Source organism: Rousettus aegyptiacus, unplaced genomic scaffold (assembly GCF_014176215.1).
Source record: "Rousettus aegyptiacus isolate mRouAeg1 unplaced genomic scaffold, mRouAeg1.p scaffold_m13_p_6, whole genome shotgun sequence".
In the NCBI taxonomy this organism is placed as follows: Eukaryota; Metazoa; Chordata; class Mammalia; order Chiroptera; family Pteropodidae; genus Rousettus; species Rousettus aegyptiacus.
The window spans coordinates 37,833,378-37,853,261 of NW_023416309.1; the positions used below are offsets into that span (position 1 = coordinate 37,833,378).

The 19,884-nt window shown below is 37.2% G+C and overlaps 1 protein-coding gene across 5 annotated transcripts in view; it reads left to right on the forward strand.

Moving 5' to 3' along the window:
- Positions 1 to 4,985: 4,985 nt before the first annotated feature.
- R3HCC1L (R3H domain and coiled-coil containing 1 like) overlaps positions 4,986 to 19,884 on the forward strand; it is a 67,747-nt gene continuing 52,848 nt past the window's right edge. For 3 of the 5 annotated variants that reach the window (XM_016164190.2, XM_016164191.2, XM_016164194.2), the window contains exon 1: positions 4,996 to 5,369. The gene's annotated coding sequence lies outside the window, so the exon portion shown is untranslated. Of the gene's footprint in view, positions 5,370 to 19,884 lie in introns of all 5 variants that reach the window. The other 2 variants (XM_016164192.2, XM_016164197.2) reach the window with 2 other exon arrangements.

Sequence of the window (19,884 nt, forward strand, 5' to 3'; positions counted from 1 at the left end):
GACTCAGATAGGGCATGCAAAGGGCTTAGTGCAGCTCCTGGCACACAGTAAGCTCTTGTTAAATGTTAAATGCTACTGTTTATTAAAAGGAGACTTCTTTTCCTCCTCTAGGGCATTTCTTTCTCTTCTTTCTGTCCTTGACCCCCAATCTTGATCCTCTTCCTAGTTTACATTTCTGAAGCAAGCTGCTCCGATATCCCTTTCTCTTCTGGTAGAGGATGTGAAGGAAAAACAGTCTGCACAGGAGTATTCTTTTATTTTCCATATTGCTTATTGCATCACCTTAAACCAATATACCACAGTTCATTTTTTATCTAAGAGCTAAGGGCCCTTTAAACCAGCCATTCCTTATTTATACTGTTAAAAATAAAGAGAGAAAGAGAGAAGATCCTTTAGTTTCATGTTCCTTTATTGTATTTTGTAAGAGACTGAGCACATATTGGATACTATGTAAATGTGAAACACTCTAACAATAGTAACTGAGACAGATGAGAAACTTAAGGAAGCAGAGTCACCATTTTGAATTTAGCTTTTTATTGACTGGCTGAGTGATTTGGGAGAGACAGTGTGGCTCCAAGGCTAAAGAGCCCACAGGGATTCAGAGGACAAAAGTTTGAATCTCAGTCACAGCAGCAGCTCCAGTGACCCCGGGCAGGCAGCTTCCTTTCCCTGGACCTCAAAATTTCCCCACACATACTAGGTTTAATGCCACAACACCATCTACCAGGGATGTTTAAGCCAGGCTGCTGTATGTAGTTATACAGATTGTGCAATGCATGAGGGTGTCAGCTGAGAGGGTGAATGGGGGCTGAAACGTAGCCTATGTTTGTTCATCAATCTGTACACCCTGGTGATGGGCCATGCCCACCTGCAGTAGGAGGTACTTTTTCTTAATTTCCACAAAAGAACTACATGGACTAGTGGAGGCCCTGTATGAATGAAGCAAGGTAACAGTGATAGGGCACAGAGTTTAGCACACTGAATGGATACATTCACTAAATACAGTTATTGAGCATCGACTATGTGCCAGGCCCTATTCTAGGGGCTGAAGATATGCAGATGAATATAAATAATATCTGCCCTTGCATCTTCTTTCCTTAACCAGTCCATTCTCCCCTACATTCAATCATTAGCAAGTCCTGTTGACATAACCTGTGAAATCTCTGTCAAATCTACCCACTTTGTTTCAGTGCTAACACTGTGTTTCGTTATTTCTTACCTATACTATTGCAACAAACGGGCTCCCACTTCTACTTTGGCCTTCCAAACAAAAGCAAGAGTGATTTATGAAAAAGTGAAGCAGATAACACCAACCCCCTTGGTGGCTATAATTTAACCCAGGGTCCTCACCATGATGTTAAGGCCATGTCCACCTGGCCCTAGTTACTTCATCGTTCATCTGGATCGCTTGGTTCATACTCTTGCCATCTGTATTAAGATTCTCCAGAGAAACAGACCCATAGGATATATATATATATATAAATATATATATAAAATCTCCTACATATATGTGTGTGCATCCTATGTATTTAAATCTAAACAGGATATATTCTATATATGTGTACATACAAGATGTACATTATATGTATGTATGTATGTGTTTATGTATATATAAAAGGAGATTATTGTGAGGAATCTGCTCATGCAGTTATGAAGGCTGAGAAGTCCCATAATCTGCTATCTGCAAGCCGGAAGCACAGGAAAGTCAGTGGTGTATTTCCAGATGAGTTTAAAGGCCTGAGAACCAGGTGAGCCAATGGGGTAAGTCCCAGTCCAAGGGCAGAAGACAGACCAACGTCCCAGCTCATACAGACAAAGAAGAAGGGACTGACTCCTCCCTTCCCTTGATTTTTATTCTTTGCAGGCACACAAAGGATTGAATGATGCACACCTACAGCAGAGTGGGGAGCAATCTACAGTTGACCATTGAACAACATGGGTTTGAACTGTGCAGGTCCATTTATGCATGAGTTTTTTAAAATATAGTCTGCCATCCTTATTCCCGGGTTTTGTGTCTGCAGATTCAAGCAACTACAGATCAAAATCAACATTTTCAATCAGTGGTTGGGAATCTGCTTGGGGCTGACTATATACACTGTTTATATAAGTGGCTTGAGCATGCATGGGTTTTGGTATCTGCAGGAGGTCCTGGAACCAATCCTTTGTGGATGCCCAGGGAGATGACTGTAGTTAAGTTTTTAGGAGGATGTCAAAAGTTATATGTGGATTTTCCATTGCATGGGGTAGGGGGTTGGTGCCCCTAACCTCTGCATTATTCAAGGGTCAACAGTACTTTATTGAATCCACCAATTCAAATGTTAATCTCATCTGGAAACATCTTCAAAGACATACCTAGAAATAATGTTTAATCTGGGCACCCTGTGGCCCCGTTGAACTAATATATGAAATTAATAATCATACCATCCCAGTAAAACTGACCATTCTGCCCTTCAAACGGCTTAGCTTTCTTTGTATAGTCTGATCCCTTTGACTGGAATACTTTTCCCTGGTTCTTCTCTTGACTATTTCTCATCTTTTTGTGCTCAGCGGGAAGGTCATCTCCCCAGAAGAAGCCTTCCTGGACCACCCTTTTAAAGTGGTGTCCATCACCACCCATTGCCAGGTTGTTCTATCACAAACGACCACACTCATTTTGTAAGTACGGAGTTCTTTGTTTATTTTCTGTCATATCTGTTAGATTGTAAGCTCCATAACAGTAGGGACAATGCTTTTTTGTATTCTACTGTATACATCTTCAGTATCTTGCTAGTCTCTGGTGCATAGTAATAAATATCAATAAATATTTACTAAATCAAGTCATTACAAGGAATTCATGTAATAGAAGAGTAATGCCACAATGTGATGTAGAGATCGTAGTATGACAAAAGCAGTGGTACCCTGGTAAACTTACTCTCAAAAATAAAATAAAATAAAAAAGGCCCTGATTTGTCATTTGCCGATTTCCATAGTAGTGTAAATATTCCCATCACAGTTGATTTTAAGCTACCAGTAGTTTAAGAACTGACTTGAAAAATTCCTGAGTGTTTAACAGTTGGTTCTTTAAAGCTGGAATGGCTGGCTCTAGTAAGTCACTGGAAGAGAGTTCAGCATGGGTGCAATGAATACCCAGAAGAGAGGCAGTAGTTCATCCTGAGCAAAGTCTTCTTGGAGAAGGTGATACTTGATCTATTTTTAGAGGTTGTGTATGTTGGCTCAGGTTCTATAGTTCTAAACTGGTTAACATAGCCCTGTTCTCAGTAGCCCACATTTAACTGTTCTTGGCTCCCCTACTCAGTTCATCTTTGGTTGGCTGGGAGTTATCACCTGACTCAGTGCAATCCTCAGAAAATCTTTCCAGGTAGCTGGTGTTTTACTAGGTTTGCTTTGAATCCAACAGAAGAGAATAACATATGGTAGAAGTTAGTTAATGGAAAAAGGGGTTTTCCAGACAGTGTGTGCGAAAGTGAGAGAGTGAATGCAGCACAGGAATTTGTTATATCTAGATGTATAAGGCAGGAAGTACATGGAGATTAGCTCCTGACAGGCTGTGTTTGATAGGCTGAGAACATAAACTGGGCTAGGGCAGGTGGCAGAGGGAAAGAGACTGATTACTTCTCCTATCTCATTCTTATCACAGCTGGTAACTGTGGGGGTTTTGTTGTTTCTTGGTATGGAATCATTTGATTAATATGTCTCTTCCAAGAGACTGTAAACTCCACAAGGGCAAGGATTGTCTTGTTTACTATCATTTTCTCAGTATCCAGCAGAATGCCTGATACATAAAGTAGGCAACAAAATACAGCCTTGTTGAATGATAAATCACCTGGCGAACTTTAAAAAAAATGCCCATGCCCACATACCCTGCAATAAGATCTGCTATAAATTTTTCTCAGAACCTCTCAACCACAATATGAGAGGTGGGAGGGGGATAACATGGGAGCTGGCTTCCACATCTTGCAAAAGCCACCTAAAGCATTCATCTCCATTCCTCTTCCCAAACTCAGTCAAGTGGATCTTTTAAAGGATTTTACCAAAAGTGTGGCATAACTAAATTTTCCCTTTGCATAAATGGGCCTGATGGTAGTATGGAAGATTCCATAGAGGTGCAAAGGTGCTGAGACCAGTAAGGAAGCCCATCCTGTAATGAGGTAAGAAATGATGTAGGTCTGAGTGAAATCACTGGCAATGGATTATGAAGAGGGAAGAGATTCAAGAGATACTTGGGAGATAGATTCTACAAGATTTGTTGGCTATTTGGGCATGGGTGGAAGAGCAAATGAGAGGGAGGAATTTAGGTTGAGGATTGGAGTGATTATTAGTGAATACGAAGGAGGAGGTAGTTCACTTTTCAAGTTGCCATATTCGAGGTGCCTGTGGGACATGGATGAGGAGGAGTCAGTCAGTGAAGTTGGGAATACAATGAGCTCAAGAGAGAAGGGGCGGGGGCTCCCCTCCCACTCTAACTTAACATTGGAAAAATGATTCTTGAAGGAGACTGAGAAGAACGACCTGAGAGTAAGGAAAACCTGACTAGTGTCAGAAAATAAGTGATAGACTATCCAACAGTGTAAAATGGTGCCTAAAGCTTAAGTTAGAGGACCTGAAAATACCTCCAAGAGTTTGACAACAAGGACATTGATGGCAACAAGGATATTATCCGTGGCAGCATAAGCGGCAGCACAGAGGAAGTGGAGACAGAGAGTTTAGACTACCTTTATCAAGACACTTGGCTGTGAACAAGAGGGATGTTAAGATTGAATAGGACATGAAGAGATCAGAGCACGTTTTTAACTGAGCGTAAGAAGGAAGGGTGGAGCATACCAGAGCGTAAACAGCCCCCGCACGTATCATTTTACCAGCTCCCTCCTCCACGTGACCAGGAGACTACCCGCACGGCCCTGGTCTCGCGGAGACTACAGCCCCCAGAAGGCCCCGCGGCGCTGGGGGGCGGAGTCGAGCCCTGGCGCGCGCCCCAGCGGCACAAGCGGAAGAGCAAGACCTTCGAGGAGGCGGCGGAAGCGGAGAGCGACGGCGCCCCTGGTAACTAGCAGCCCCACGTCCCTGCGCCTCCTTCGCTCCTTCCCTCTGTATCCCAAGTTTGGGCTTGTCAAGTCCGCTTACCCCCTCACACTTGGGACGAGACTTAACTCTTTTGTTACCGGTATTTTTTTCTTCACGTGACGCGCGGGGCAGGCCCCCGCCTGAGGCTGAGGGTATTGGGAAGCTCCCGTCCTTCGACCCCCGCGGGCTCTGGGTTGCGGAGGACCCTCCTGAGGCACCCTGGCCTTCCCAGGGGCTGCGTGCCCACTGTGAGCCCTTGCTCCAAATAATCACTGCGGTGGGAACATCCCTTTCCCAGGTTTCAACAGGTACTGAGCGGATCCGTGGTGACCTAGGGGGCTGTGGGCCGCAGCGGCGCCCTGAGATGACCGCGGGGCTGTGGGCGATGTCCAGGCCGCGAGCCTCTCGAATGAGTCCGCTCCGCTGCCCAGGAGCCCGGGGCTATGGGCTGGGAGTGAGCAGTCTGTGTGGGAGGGCGGACTTCCTGGTTTTCTCGGGACGCCCTCGGAAAACCCCAACTCCGATTATTAAAGTTTTTCTTATCAATAAAAGCCGCCTCTCGGAGTTGAATAAAGAAAGAATCCTAGGATTTTAAGTCTGAAGTCTGTGGAGAGGCGCCTCAGGGCTTCCACTTGCTGGACCTGTGATCTTTTGTAGCCAGTGTACCGCACCCTGGGGCTTCCCTTTATGAAAAATGGGGATAATAGTCTTTGGCCTGTCTGCCTTCCAGTGTCGTGGGCTTCAGTAGACGTGATATATGTGAGAAAGCATGTTTCACATACAACCTGATTATTCTGTCTTAAGTCCAGGTCAGTTGAATTTTAAAAGCACGTTTATGTCGTTGTAGACTTGATCATAAGCATGGTCATGATCTTTACGAGGGTAAAATGAGTTGATAGGAGGAAAGCGTCTTTGGAAACGAATATGGGGCCATGCAGATGTTCGTATGCCATGTTCCTGATGAAGAGGTCATATCAGGGCCCTTTCACCTGTGGAGTCAATATTAAACTTCATCTGGATTCTAAGGTCCACCAGAATTTGTACACTTCCCTTCTCCTGACACAGACACAGCTGTCTACTCCTCTTGCTTTGTTATAACCTTTCTTCTGTGCTACACAGGTACAAGTACCTGAGATATGGTGCTAAACTAATGCCTGTCTCCAGTAGGTCCTGTGTCTTTCCCCTCCTTTCCGATACTACTCCTGCTGAACCTAGCTCTGCTTCTAACACAATCCCGTTAACAGAGTGTGTGTATTAGCTGAAATATTGCGGTTATTTTCACTTGTCCTAGGTATATGTGCAAGGAGCCGGTTTTTCCTCAGAGTGAGAATTCAGAATATAGCCAGTATTCAGTCTTCTTTTCTGGCAATTAAGCTCTGAGACTCTAAGCAGGTGGCTTTTTGTCTTATTTTTCTTCTCCTTGTAGAGAATGGGGATTTTACAATCAATTTTTTATGGTTTGGAGGAGTGATAAATAGGTAATCAACTTGTATTTATTCTGAAATCATTGGTTGGAAGATACTTGAATATAGTTCAGAAAACAGGATGGCAGTACAGTTGTTCAGACCCTGGTGATGTGACTTCTAGTTTATGACTTGGCTAAGTAGTTGATCTTTCTAAGACCTGTACTAATCTCTAGAATAGAGATAATAACATTTACTTCACAAGGTGTCTATAGAGATGAAACGAGATGTGACTATAAAGAGCTTAGTAGTGCCTGGAGTTAAGTGCTCATTATTCTGTTGCTATTGTAATTGATGACTACGATAATGACAAAAAGATGATCATTTTAGGTAAAGTATTTTTTGATACTACTTTTTTGTTTGTTTATAAAATGAGAGTAGTTATCTTTAACCCGTAAACTTCAAATACTATAAACAAGTTCTCAGATTTTAGGGTTTTTGTTATTTTTTAAGGTGTTGTATTTTATGTAAAGATCCTATTATGCTGTTTTTCATTTTTAGAGATTTCCAAAATGCTGTTGTGAAGATTGTTGGGATGTGATGTTGGACTGGTGCTTCATTTAAAACCTGTAGTAAGAATGCAGTGTTCTGTCTGCACTTTGTAGCTTGTGGCAGAACAATTATCTGTGTTTATTATTTATATATTGACTACTGACAGAATTTTATAGAGCATGGGTCCCCAACCCTTGGGCCGCTGACCAGTACCCATCTATGGCCTGTTAGGAACAGGGCCGCTCAGCAGGAGGTGAGCTGTGGACGAGCAAAGTTTCATCTGTATTTGCAGCCTCTCCCCAGTGCAGGCATTAGATTCTCATTGGAGCACTGGTCCCTGGTGCCAAAAAGGTTGGAGACTGCTGTTAGAGAGCATTTTTTGTCCTACTCTCCTACCCCCACCATTTTTTTTTTTTTTTTTTTTTTTGCAGCCAGACCTTTTGACTCAAAGTTTAGGGTGAGGTCCAGAAGACTTGGTAAGTGCATTTTTTGAAGGTGGAAACTCACCAGTTTTCCATTGGTGATTGATGCTGATAGTGGCATTGATATGTGTCTATCTGTAGGGAGTGAGAGTTTAGAGAAATCAAAGACGAAAGCATAATAGAGAAAACTGATATGTTGATCAAAGCAGAGTTTTAGGGTTAAGAAATGAAATGTTTATTTTTTATTTCTTTAAAGACCCTATTGACTACAAGATATTAGATTCAGATGTTTTGGAAATGTTTCCTTTATTCTTTTTTGATGTTTCTGTTGGCTCTGCTTTGTCAGTTTTAATTTTACCTTTAGTCATGAATCAGCAAGATAAATATTTTTTCACTACAAATTTGTTTATAAAATTATAACAATAGAGTCACTTCCATTTAAAATCTACTTTCCGTGTGATAATGTGTTATTTTTTCCTTTATATCGTAAATACTTTTGTTTCTTGGCTTTTTTTACTTAAAAGAAGTTTTTGCTCAGCTATAGCATCTAAATGTGTGTAGTGAATGCTGTTAGTGATGACTGTGCTGCATAGTTCTGAATAAGAGCATTTTGTTGATTGTCCTATGTCCCTAAGGCATGCTCTGGAGAAACAGTATGGTATTGTGTAAATAACCTAAGCTTTGGAATCAAGACAGACCAAGGTTTGAACCCAGGCTCTGCTGTTTACTAGTTTTGTGACTTTGGTTCATACAATCATTCTGAGTTCACTTTTTCATCATCTGTAAAACAGGGATGATAATACCAACCCTCCGTGACTGAAAAGATTAGAGATTATTTGAACTAGATGCATACTAGCCAGGCTTAGTAAGAAAGATGATGATGTTATTATTACTATTTTTATTTTTTATTATATTTTTCTGATAGTCATGGATTTTGATGCTACATCTATTCATTCCCCCAGTGCTTCACATTATCAGTATTTTTTGTTAGCTAAGGTTAAGGTTGTTGGTTTTGACCATGGAACCCTGAAACACAGCAAAGCTAATTGGCCAACATGTTTGAATTTTTGACCCTGTCCTCATTAGTTCCATAACCTACCTATTCACGAAATATCTCATCAGAATAAATGATAAGAATGATATGTTGTTGATTCAGCATTCATGCATTCATTAGACATCTCAGAAGTAAATGAACTAGTGCTGAAGTAGAAATAGATTTTAAATTATGAAACTATAAATATATTATTAGCACTCACACTTTGTTTAAAACTGGCGACCTGCTGGGTGATCTTTGACAAACACTAACCTGAACAGTAATTTAGACATTATTTTAGTTGTTAAATTGTATTTGTTGCAGACTTATCACCCATAGGAGAAGTGAGAAGAAATGGAATAGGCTATTCATGTCTTCAAAGAGAACCCTACTGCTTTGCCACCCATCACGAAATGTGCTCTTAGTTAGGGGGTGGAGTGGGGAAGAGTTCTCCATTAGTGAGCCCAGCAGGATGGATGAAGCCTGTGAAACTCCAAAGAGCTTACTGAATTGCAGCTTGAGATAGACAAGAAGTTATAGGATGCTGCTCACTAGCAGTAAGCTGCATTTGGATCTCCTCTCAATGCTCCCAGTCCATGGGGTATATTTTTCACTCTTATGCAAGCTTTTTGTATAGTTTTCCATTCTTTAAATTCAGTTTTCAGTTTATAAATATTTGTTGTCTTTGTATTTTTTTTTTTTTTTTAACGTCAAACATGGCTGGTTTTGGACTAGGAATAAAAATAGAGAAACACTGTCGAAAACAGCAGGTTCTGGTTCTGGTGTCTGGTAAAGTTCCCAAATAGCATGGCTCAATCTGTGAATATGGTGGTATGGATTTCTGAAATAGTCGAGTGGGTGACAGTTCATAACCACTTAACTTGGTGCAGAGGCAAAAATATGAGCAAAAAGTGTATGGCACTCCTTAATATGAGATTTGCCTTTTAGAAAGGAATATGTGTAGTGTTAATATTGACTTGCAGTTGGGCTGTTTCCAAGTTCTTTGCCATGGTATACCAGAAGGGTTTTAAAGAAAGGAAGCACTTAGATTTAAATCCTAACCTCTCAAATTTATAACAGTAGTCCTGTTTGTGTTTGTTTTCATATCTGTAAAATAGAAATAATAGTACCAATCCTGCTTGTTTATAAAGATTAGAGAGAAAAGTTAACAACAATGTCTCAGAAATGGGGTGGGTGACTGGAGGAGAGAAAGAACTGACACAAACAATAGGTAGGAGAGTGAAGGTTAATCAAAGACAAAGGGGGAAGTCTGACACTGAGAGGGACAAGTCAGACAACAGCACTTAAAAAGGCTTCAAAGGCAGTTAAAAAGGCTTAATCAGAGATCTAGAGGAAGGGCCGACTTAGAAATAACATAGACAGATGCAGAAGGGGAGACAGAAAAAATGAGAGAGAACAACCGGGGCATGACCAAGAGATGGAGAGCTTATCGAATTAATTTTTGTCTACTTGAAGAGAACTTGTAAATATTTGTAATTAGCTAGGAAAGAGAAGAAAAGCAAATATTAGTAGTAAATCACATAATATGTTTATGTGGTTTTTATTACACTAAAATTTTTCTTTAAATACTAAATTTATTTTGCATATTCAGTATGCATACAGGAAGCCAGCTTTTGTGTTGTGGACCTGTTTACTACTAAGTTGATCCCCTTCATAGTGTAAACACATTTTTAAAAAAATTAAATTATTTCTTTGGAATTTTTTTCTTAAAAATCTAATAAACACTTACTATAGAAAATCTGAAAAAATACAGGAAATTTTTGTAAGAATGACAAACAACAAAAAACACTCATAATTTCACAATCTAAACATTAATAAGGCCTACAGTTTTCATGTTTTTTTCCAGCTCTTCCTAGGCATTTACTAAAGCTCTTCTACTTTCAAAAAGGAATCAGAAAGCTGTTTATAAGTACAAAATCATTTTATAAATTAACTATTTGTGGTAGAGTTAATTTTACATTCCTGTTTTGGCACTTAGGTACTTCCACAAACTGTATACCTATTTTTATTCTTCTCTAGATTAGATTAGTAACTACAGACTATGTTATTCATCTTTGTGTCTTAGACATCTAGTAAAGTGTTTTACATGTAAGTACTCAGAATATATTTGAGGTGAGTTCTGAAGTTCTCTAAGTAGAAACTGTCTTAATTTGAACAAGTCTGCCTAATTTCTTACTGGTAGTTTGAACTTTAAGTTGAGAAAAGCTTGATTTTAGGGCGTGTGTGCATGTATGAGTTTAATATGAAGCTACTGAACTAAGAAAGGGTGCTTCTGTTTAGCTTTGCCTTGTAGCAAGCTACTCTGAAATTTAGTGATATAAACTGTTTTATTATGCAGGGGATTCGGTCTTAATTCAGATTGGGCAGTGTGGAGATGGTTTGTCTGAGCCTTAGCTGGAAAGACTTGAAAGCTGATGCTGACTTGCATGCTGAGAGCTACAATCTGGAGGTTTCTTTTACTCACATTGTCTCATGGTTGATGTTGGCCATCTCCCAGAACACTTACATACCTAAGCTAATTTGAGCTTTTTCCTAGCATGGTGGGTGGCTATTTTCTAAGAGTAAGCATCCCAAGAGAACCATGTAGAAGCTGTGTTGCCTTTTGTGAACTAGCCTTGGAAGTCACTGGCACAAGCTTGTCAAATTCAAGGAGAGCAGCACTGAACCCACTTCTCACAGAAGTGTCAGAGTCACACTGTAAGAAAAATAGGGTAGGGAATAGGTGACATCTTTGGGAAAGACAGTCTGTTGCAAGCAGTGTCTCAACTGAGAAATAGTAAGTTAAAAAACAAGATAGTAGAACTATCACTTTTTGAATCTTATTGAATATTAGTAATACTAATGGTGTTTGTATTTAGTTTAACAACTTTTACTAAATTTGTAAAAACTTTTAAACTCAGAACTATTTTAAATTATTTTCTTGGCTTTTAGGCTCTGAACAAGATGCTATTTCTCTCCTTTTTTTTTTTTTTAACTAGGTTTGCAAGTTGGCCAGTTTCTATATTTGGCTTTATCCCACCCCTATTTATTTATGTATGTATTTAGCAAGGCAACCCTTATTTTTTAATTTTTTACATCTACTGCACCTGGTCTTCTTAGGTGGTCTCCCCATCCAAGTACCAACCAGTTCCAACCCTGCTTAGCTTCCAAGATCAGACGGGATTGGGCTTGTTTAGGTAGCCATGGACTATCTCACCCGCTTTTAAAATTCAACAGTCTTGTTTTTTAAATAATCTGATACATGTAAATAACATACTGCATAAGATTTTAAAAATCAGGAAAGAAATAAAATCCACCCATATATAATTTCACCTCTTAGGTGTAACCAGTTTGAAGTCCGTAATTTTATAACCATGCTTCCTAAATTCAGAGTGTGAAAGAAAATTAGAAGTTTTAAAGAAGTTTGTGCAAACTCAGTTGGCAGCAAAAGTCAATATAAGGCTATTTGTAGTCTATTTATCATACGTAGCATAATAATTTATACTTTTTCCCACAGAAATATTAATGTGTTTAATTATAGAACATCGCCCCAGACCTTGGTTGGAATATTTTGTACTATATAAAAAATTTGTATGAATTCTGCAGCCTGCCTGACCCCAGGACTTTTGGGTAAGAGATTTTAGACTGAAATTAAAAACCCTAGTTCTAGGAAAAGATAAATTTATTAGCCTATCTTAGTGGTTCTAAACTTTTTTTTATCATATGACTCTTCCCAGAATTTTGTGCTTTCATTTTACTTTTTCATTTTAGGAAAAGATTCAGAAGGAAAGGAAGTAGTCTTGATTTGTTTATGAGATAAGTAATTCTCTTCAACCATCCCAAATAACTGTTTAAAATTCAGTTTTACTATCTTTCAGTACATTCAGAATTTCTAGTGATCTTTTAGACTTCTTGGCTCTTCCAGTGTGAGAACCAATGATTTATTAAGTACTGGAGTTGATAAGCCCCAGAAGAAATGTAGCTCTTGGTTTTTGCCATCAGTGTGTTTAATGTGATATTGCTCCGTTTTCTTTTTGCCATAGTGTTTCTTTTCTATATTGTGCTTCTCGTTTGTTTCCTTGAGTAGACTGAAATTTTCTTTGCCACTGATTCTTGACTTCAAGGTTGAGGAATTTATCTTTGATTTCATAATGTCATGGTTTAATTTCTGAAGTTTCTTATTTTTACCGTTACCATAAATTCAGTGTGTGATTATTCTAGAGTATTTAGAAAATATAGCCATATTTTAACCACCTGAAAACTAGGGCAAGTTATAGGATATTTCTGGGCCTCCATTGTGTCAGCTGTCAAATCAGTTTTCTAAGGTATTTGACACAACAGTCTGATGGAAGTGAATCCTCTCTTTAGAATATCACTCTTAGACAAAAGAAGTCCTAGACTGGTCAGTCTTTGAGATTATTTTAATTCTGCTACTGGATTATCTCTGTTGAGATAATTAGCAAAATCTATATGAGGTTATTTGGGCCTCATGGAAGAGGAGGATCTTGAAGTAAGTGATATAATAATTTGGAGAGAATAGAAGAAAATTCCACATAGAGTGATGGGAAGTTAGAAGCAAAAATGAGTACAATATGTAAACTGAGTGAGACAAAAAGAGAATGTTAACAATATGGCACAAATGGAAGGTATGATTTTTACCGATGATTAGTCATTTGTTAGATTTATGGGTGTGGGGATAATGAAAAAGAATTCGTAGAAGGCTTCGAAGACTAGGTTGAAGAACTTAGGTTTGATTCTGTAGGTGATGGTACTTATTTTGAAAGTTGCGTGAAAGTTTTAGGTGTTAGATAATTGAGTGGTAGTTTAAAATATCTGGTGTTTTAAAAATAAAGAATAGTGTAAATGAATGCTCTGCTTTTTTAAGAAATCCATTTTCGAGACCATGCATTTATTCTACTAAATAATCTTTGGAATTTGTCTTTTGGAACTGCTTTCAGAACCAGCAGAGCCATGTAAAAAAACTAATCTCATTACTTGATGGTCATATCCTTAGTCCCCCAAAGAGTATTATCTTGCTTAATCACTCATCTTATTTATCATACTTGTTTTTAAGTGATATTTAACAGTTTCTAAAAATTAATCTTCAGATGCATAAAATTTATTACCATGGTGGATCTTTAATGACTATCATGTTGCTAAGGAAGATCTTAAAATTTAGTCTTTAGATGTGGTACATCCTCAGAATAAGGTCTAGTGTACTCTAATTAAGAAAGGGTGGGTTCTAGAAAGCCTGAGTTTGAATGCTCTTTTTAGTACATTAGTTATGTGTCTTGAGAAAGTTATTTAACTTGTCTGGTTCTCAAGTCTCCTCATTTTTAAAGTGGGGGTAGTGGTAATACTCCCTACATATATGATTGTCATGGGGATTAGCTCATAGACTTAGGACAATGCCTGGAAAATATTAAGAGCTCAAAAAATATTAGCTATTAATTATCATCACAACAACTACTATTATTGCTACTAATACCACTTTGTCTATTTTGTTTGTTTTAAAAATCACTTGTTCCTGTTTAATAATATGTCATACAAGTGAAATGATAGGCAGTTGGAGGTAAAATTAGAGCTCAAATAAAAGATCAGATATACAGAGATGTGGTTAAAATTTTTAGAGTGTTTGGCCTAGAACTTAGTGAGAGGATAGCAGAAAAGACCAACAATAGAATATTGGGAGACTACTCATAGTAAAGGAGTGGGAGGCAGAAAAGGAGCTGGCAAAAGAACAACTAGAGATAATTTAGAGAAAGAAAGAAAACCAGCAGTGTATATTAGTATAGAGATTATAATAATTAGGTTTAGATTTGGTTGCAACAAAATAATAGACTTAAACATGATAGAAGTTTATTTTTCTAGGTGTCAGGAATTCCAGTAGTAGTCTAGGATTGATATGGTTTATCATGGTGTCATGTTGTTGCTTCACTGTGCATTGGTTCTATATTTTTCGAAAATCTCCCTGTGGTCTAAGATAGCTGTTGGAGTTCCAGCCATTTCATTCACATTCCATTCAGCAGAAAGGAGGAAGAGAAATATCTCTGTTTCTTTAGGCATCATTCCTGAAAAATATATGCTGCATCACTTTTTGCTCATATTCCTTTGGTGAAACTTGGTCATATAGCCAGCCACACTTCCCTGCTGGAGAGGTTGGGACATATAAACTATTTTGAATGGTTAATGTCTGGGAATAAAGAACAGGAATAATGAGAATAATTCAAAGATAGCTAGATGAACATAGAGTAGATAACTGAGTTGCCTTCAGGACAGTTTAATTCATTATTGGTAATTCTTGATAGTTTCTGTCTATACTCATGAAACTATGAGTATAAAACTACTCTTGACAAATTGCGTCAACAGTACTTTGTTTTAATCCCTTCATGAATCCTTACTTAATTAGGATTATCAGTCTCATAAGGAAAACATCATGTGTGTGTGTCCTCATTTAACATACGTTGGCTAAAATTACTTCATATGCCAGCATTGTGTGGTGAAATTAATGGTGAATAAGCCTCCAATATCTCTATTTTGTTGTTTTAAGCCTATAATTTTACCTCGCCTTCTCTTCACTCTCCAATTTGGTTGTTTTGGGCCAATGTTTTTAATCCATCTCTGTTCTTTTATATTGCTGCTACTTCTCACTGCTGTTAATCATAGTTCCCAAAATAAATAAGCAAATTTAATTAAATGTGTTATTTGCACTCTCATGATCATTAATGAAATTGTAAGTAAGGTCAGACGTACAATCTTCATGGCATTACAATTACTGAATTCTCTCCACATCCTTGGTAGTTATTTGCTTAACATTTTTTAAAAATCATTTTTAAAGCTTTTGTATTTTTATGTTTATGTTCTTTCAGTATTGGAAATATAAAGGTCTTCCAGCAATTGAAATGTTTTATTTTTGTATTTTTGAATGATGAATAATATATTTAAGATCATATGTTGCTACCTATATTTTATCAACAAACATAGTTTAATATAGACATAGTTTAAAAATTCAAATAGGAAAAAAAGTTTATAATGAAGCATAGTTCTCCATTCACTTTTCTCTTGTGTCGAATATCCTATTTTCCAGATCCCATGTCTTTTGATTTATTTTCTAATTTGGTATCAAGGATGATGAGGCCATCACTTGCTATCTAGAAAATCTGACCAGGCACAATCTCCCTGAACAATGCAGATTGTTAATTTTACACAGTGTTTTGGGGGGGAACATGGAGTTCAGGGATTGGAAGATTTTAAGGAACAGAAGTGGATTAACATTTATAGACGCATGATTGCTCTGGTGACATCGTTGTTGACTGGTTGGCACTCGGGTGTATTTATTGGAATGAATCAGTCAGTGATTGGTTGGCATGTAAAGAGGGCCTGCTGAGGTAAGTTGTCCTTATCAATTGCATACATTTAAAACTGGTTCTCCTGGCAACTTTTTACTGTGGCTGCAGTCTTTTTCCTAAGTTTGTTAGAACTTTAAATTTCTCAATCCTCTAGTAATTTTCTAAGAAAGTGTATGTGGGAGGTAATTTTTTGAGCCATTTCACATAGAAATGTCTTTTTTTTCTGTCCTCACATTTGATTACTATAGTCTGGGTGAGTGTAAATTCTAGATTGGAAGTATTTTTCTTCAGAATATTGAGGCATAGTTTTTTTCTACTTGTCGTCTATTGCTGTTTAGAAGTCCCAGGCCAGTGTGAATCTTCTTTTGTTTGGACCTTCTCACTGGAAACTTGTTGGATCTCTGCTTTGTCCTCAGGAATCCAAAATTTCACAATGATGTGCCTTGGTGTGGGTCATTGTCTTTTAATGCTGTGCCAAGTATTTGTAGGTATTGGGAGCTGGCATGTGGGAATGGAGGTGAGGCAGTAGATCTCAGTGTTCACTGTGCTCACATAACGCCCAGTTTTAAAGGCCTGTGTGGTTCAGACCCCAGAGATCATCTATTTTACATGGTACAGAGATAACTTCAAGTCTCCTTTCACGGATGAGGAGGGGATCTAAGGACCAAACTACTTCTCAAACAGCTTTCATCCATGCACCTTCCCCACTTCACTTCCAGTTCCAGAGATGGTGCCAGCAGGGCAGTTCTTGACTGTAGTATGGATTTCTGGCTAAAAACTGAAATTGAGTCTCAGTTTTCTCTACTGCTAGTTAGGGATTTGACTCTCCAGGATCTGCTATACAGTTAGCGTTCATTTGTATATGTTCTAATTTCCAAAGTTTCGTTACTTTTTTCCATCCTTGTTGATTTATGCCTTAAAAAAAAACTTTACTGTTATTTTAGTAGGATTTTGGGAAGAAGCAAAATAATTTGTATGTGTCCATTCTACTCTCTTAATCCACAAGACTGGAGTGATTTGATAAGAATAACTGGAATATTTTTATGTGAAATTATAATCTATGAAAGGCAAAGTAACACAGAATGTGGTACTCAAATATAGTAACTAAATATAGGTCTGCTAAGAGGGCACTGTTATGGAAAGGAAGGATGTCTTTGAAAAAATACTTGAGACTTTATAAATACTCTGTTACTCCTTGAAGTTTTTTTCATTAATTTTAGTGTCCGTTGGTATTTCTCCCTGAATCATTTTCGTGATGGTTCCTAAGTGGTGATTTTCTGATTCCATTATTCCTTCTATAATTATTTATAACAGTACTTTATTTCCTTATCTTGATGCTGTCCCTGATTTGGTCAGTGGAAGCCCCTTCGAGTTGATTCCTGTCTCCTTTTGGCTTGCCCTTGTCATTCTTTGAGCACTTTCTCACTTTTTACTACAACAAGATTTTCTAGCTCATCTCGTACAGTCCAAACCCTGGAATGAGTTCTTTCTTCAAGGAACTCTGGTTCCTTTTAGTAGAGAATGACTTTGTAAGCCATGATCTGGAGTCAACATGTCCTCATTGCTGCTGCTGGGTGTCATTGCTTCTAGGCCCTCTCAGCATCTAGAAAATAGATACATGTAACATATGTCTGTTTCCACACACACTTATACACATTTTCATCTACTGAAAGCAGTGAGTTAAAATTGTTATACTGATTCCAATCCAACACTAGAGGATTTATTCTATTCTTCATTCTGTATTTATAACTCCCTCTTCTAACAGTGAGAAACCTAGTCTTACTGTTCATGTTTTTACTTACTGACTCAATCCTAGAATAATAGAAAATAGTTTAAAAATTGGTAACTCATACCACTATTTAAAAGGCACCAAGTAAGCAGAGTGCAATATTTGTCGATAGTTTTTTCCTTTAGCTTATGGGCATATAGTCTAAATTTCCACTGTCCAGTCAAATAGCCAATGAATACATGAATTGAGATGTGTTGTAAGTATAAAATATATACTGAGTTTTGAAAACTTAGTATGAAGTGAGGAATGTGAGATATTTCAATATTTTAATAATGTTTTTATGTTGATATATTGAAATATTTTAGACTTTAGGCAAAATAAAACATACCAAATTTTTACCTATTTTTACTTTTTTTAATGCAGCTACTAGAAAATATTAAATTACATATGTGGCTTTTATTATGTTTCTATTAGACAGTGCTGATTTAATAACTATGTTCAAAAGTTACTTGAATTATTTTTCTCTCCCCAACATTCTTCCCCCTTTCCACCGTGTAGTTACGTTGGTCATTTGAAATACAGTTCAGTTCTATTCATAGTCTAAGTTTTCCTCTTCATCCTAATTGATCTGATTTATTTTTAGTACATGAAACATTAACATGATTCCAAAAGTTAGAACTGTAGTAAAAATATATACCCAGAGCAGTGTCACCCATTTGTTTTATTTTTTCCTTTCCACTCTGTTTCCACTCAGCTCTATAGGTAACCAATCTCATCATTCTCTGAATTACCCTTCCTGTGTGGTTTTTCCCCAGGAATGAGAAGATACAGGTGTATTTTCTTATTTCCTCTTCTTTCTTACACAAAAGGTAGCATACTATTGATAGATAGATACACTTCTGTACTTTGCTTTTTTCACAGTCTGTTTTGGAATATATTCTACAGCAATTTATAGAGCTTGCCTTCCTCCCTCCCTCTGTCTTATTTTCCTTCCTACAGTTGCATAGTACCCTATTGTGAAGACGTTAACCTATTCCTTATGCTATTTCTAATATTTTGTGTTTACAAACAGTGCTGCAATGACTAACCTTATCCATATTTTTTCTGTGTCGAAAGTATATGTTTGGGTGAATTCCTAAAATGAGATGGTTAGGTCAAAAGTTTAAAAGCATCTATGGTTTTCTTAAATATTGCTAAATCCCTTTGGTGGGGATGGGTTTGTACAAGTTTGAATTTTTACCAGCAGTGTGTGAGGGAGTTAGTTTCTCTACAACCTCACCATCAGAGTGTGTCGTTATACTTTTTAATTTTTGCTGACCTTATAGGTAAGAAATAGTGTCTTTATATAGTTTGATATTCATTTTCCTTAGTAGTGAGGTTGAATATCTTTATATGTCATTTTAATATCTCATGTGTGAATTGTCTTGTATTAATTTTTTTATCAGGTTTTTTGGTGTTTTTCTCCCTCAATTTTAATAAGAGTTTTTAAAAATATATTAGGGATATTAGCTCTTTATAAGTTACAGTTTGCTTGTTTTCCTTTGACGTGTGTGTGTGTGTGTGTGTGTGTGTGTGTTCAGGCTTTTATAAAATTAATTTTTTAGTCTTTTTTTGCATCTGAATTTTGAGTTATGATTAGAAAACTTCCCTTTACCCAGGGTAAAGAGGAATTTACACACTGCTAAGATTTTTCTCTAGCATTTGTATGATTTTAGTTGTTATGTTTGGATCCCTGATTAATTTGCAATTTTTTTTTAGTGAATATTGTATGAGCTTAATAACCTTTTTTTCAAATGCTAATTAGTTATCCCAGTATATTTTCTTTAAAAAGTACAGTTTGCTCTAGTGTTCTGAGATGCCACCTTTATCATATATTAAGTTTCCATCTAGTTTATTTCTGTACTTTCTGTTTTTTTTTGTGCCAGTCTGTCTATTCCTGTACCATTATCACAGCTTTAACTATATCAAAGATTACCTTTAAAAATTTTTACTGTTTTGGCTATTTTTACATGTTTATCTTTCTTTTGAACATTAGTATCAGCTGTCAATTTCCATAAAAAACTCCTGCTTGCACTGAAATATTTATTGGGATTATGTTAAATTTATTAAATTAATTTAGGGAGAATCGACATCTCTACGATGTAGGTTTGTTTTGAGTTTCCTGTCCAAGAACAGGGATTATCTTTCCATTTGTTCAAATCTAGTTTTGTATCCAGGAACGTTATGAAGTTTTCTTTTTATTGGTTTTGTACACTTGTTAAATTCTCCATTTTTAAAAAACTTATTAATATGTTTTCCAGATTTTTATATCAATATTTATAGAGCTCTATTATTC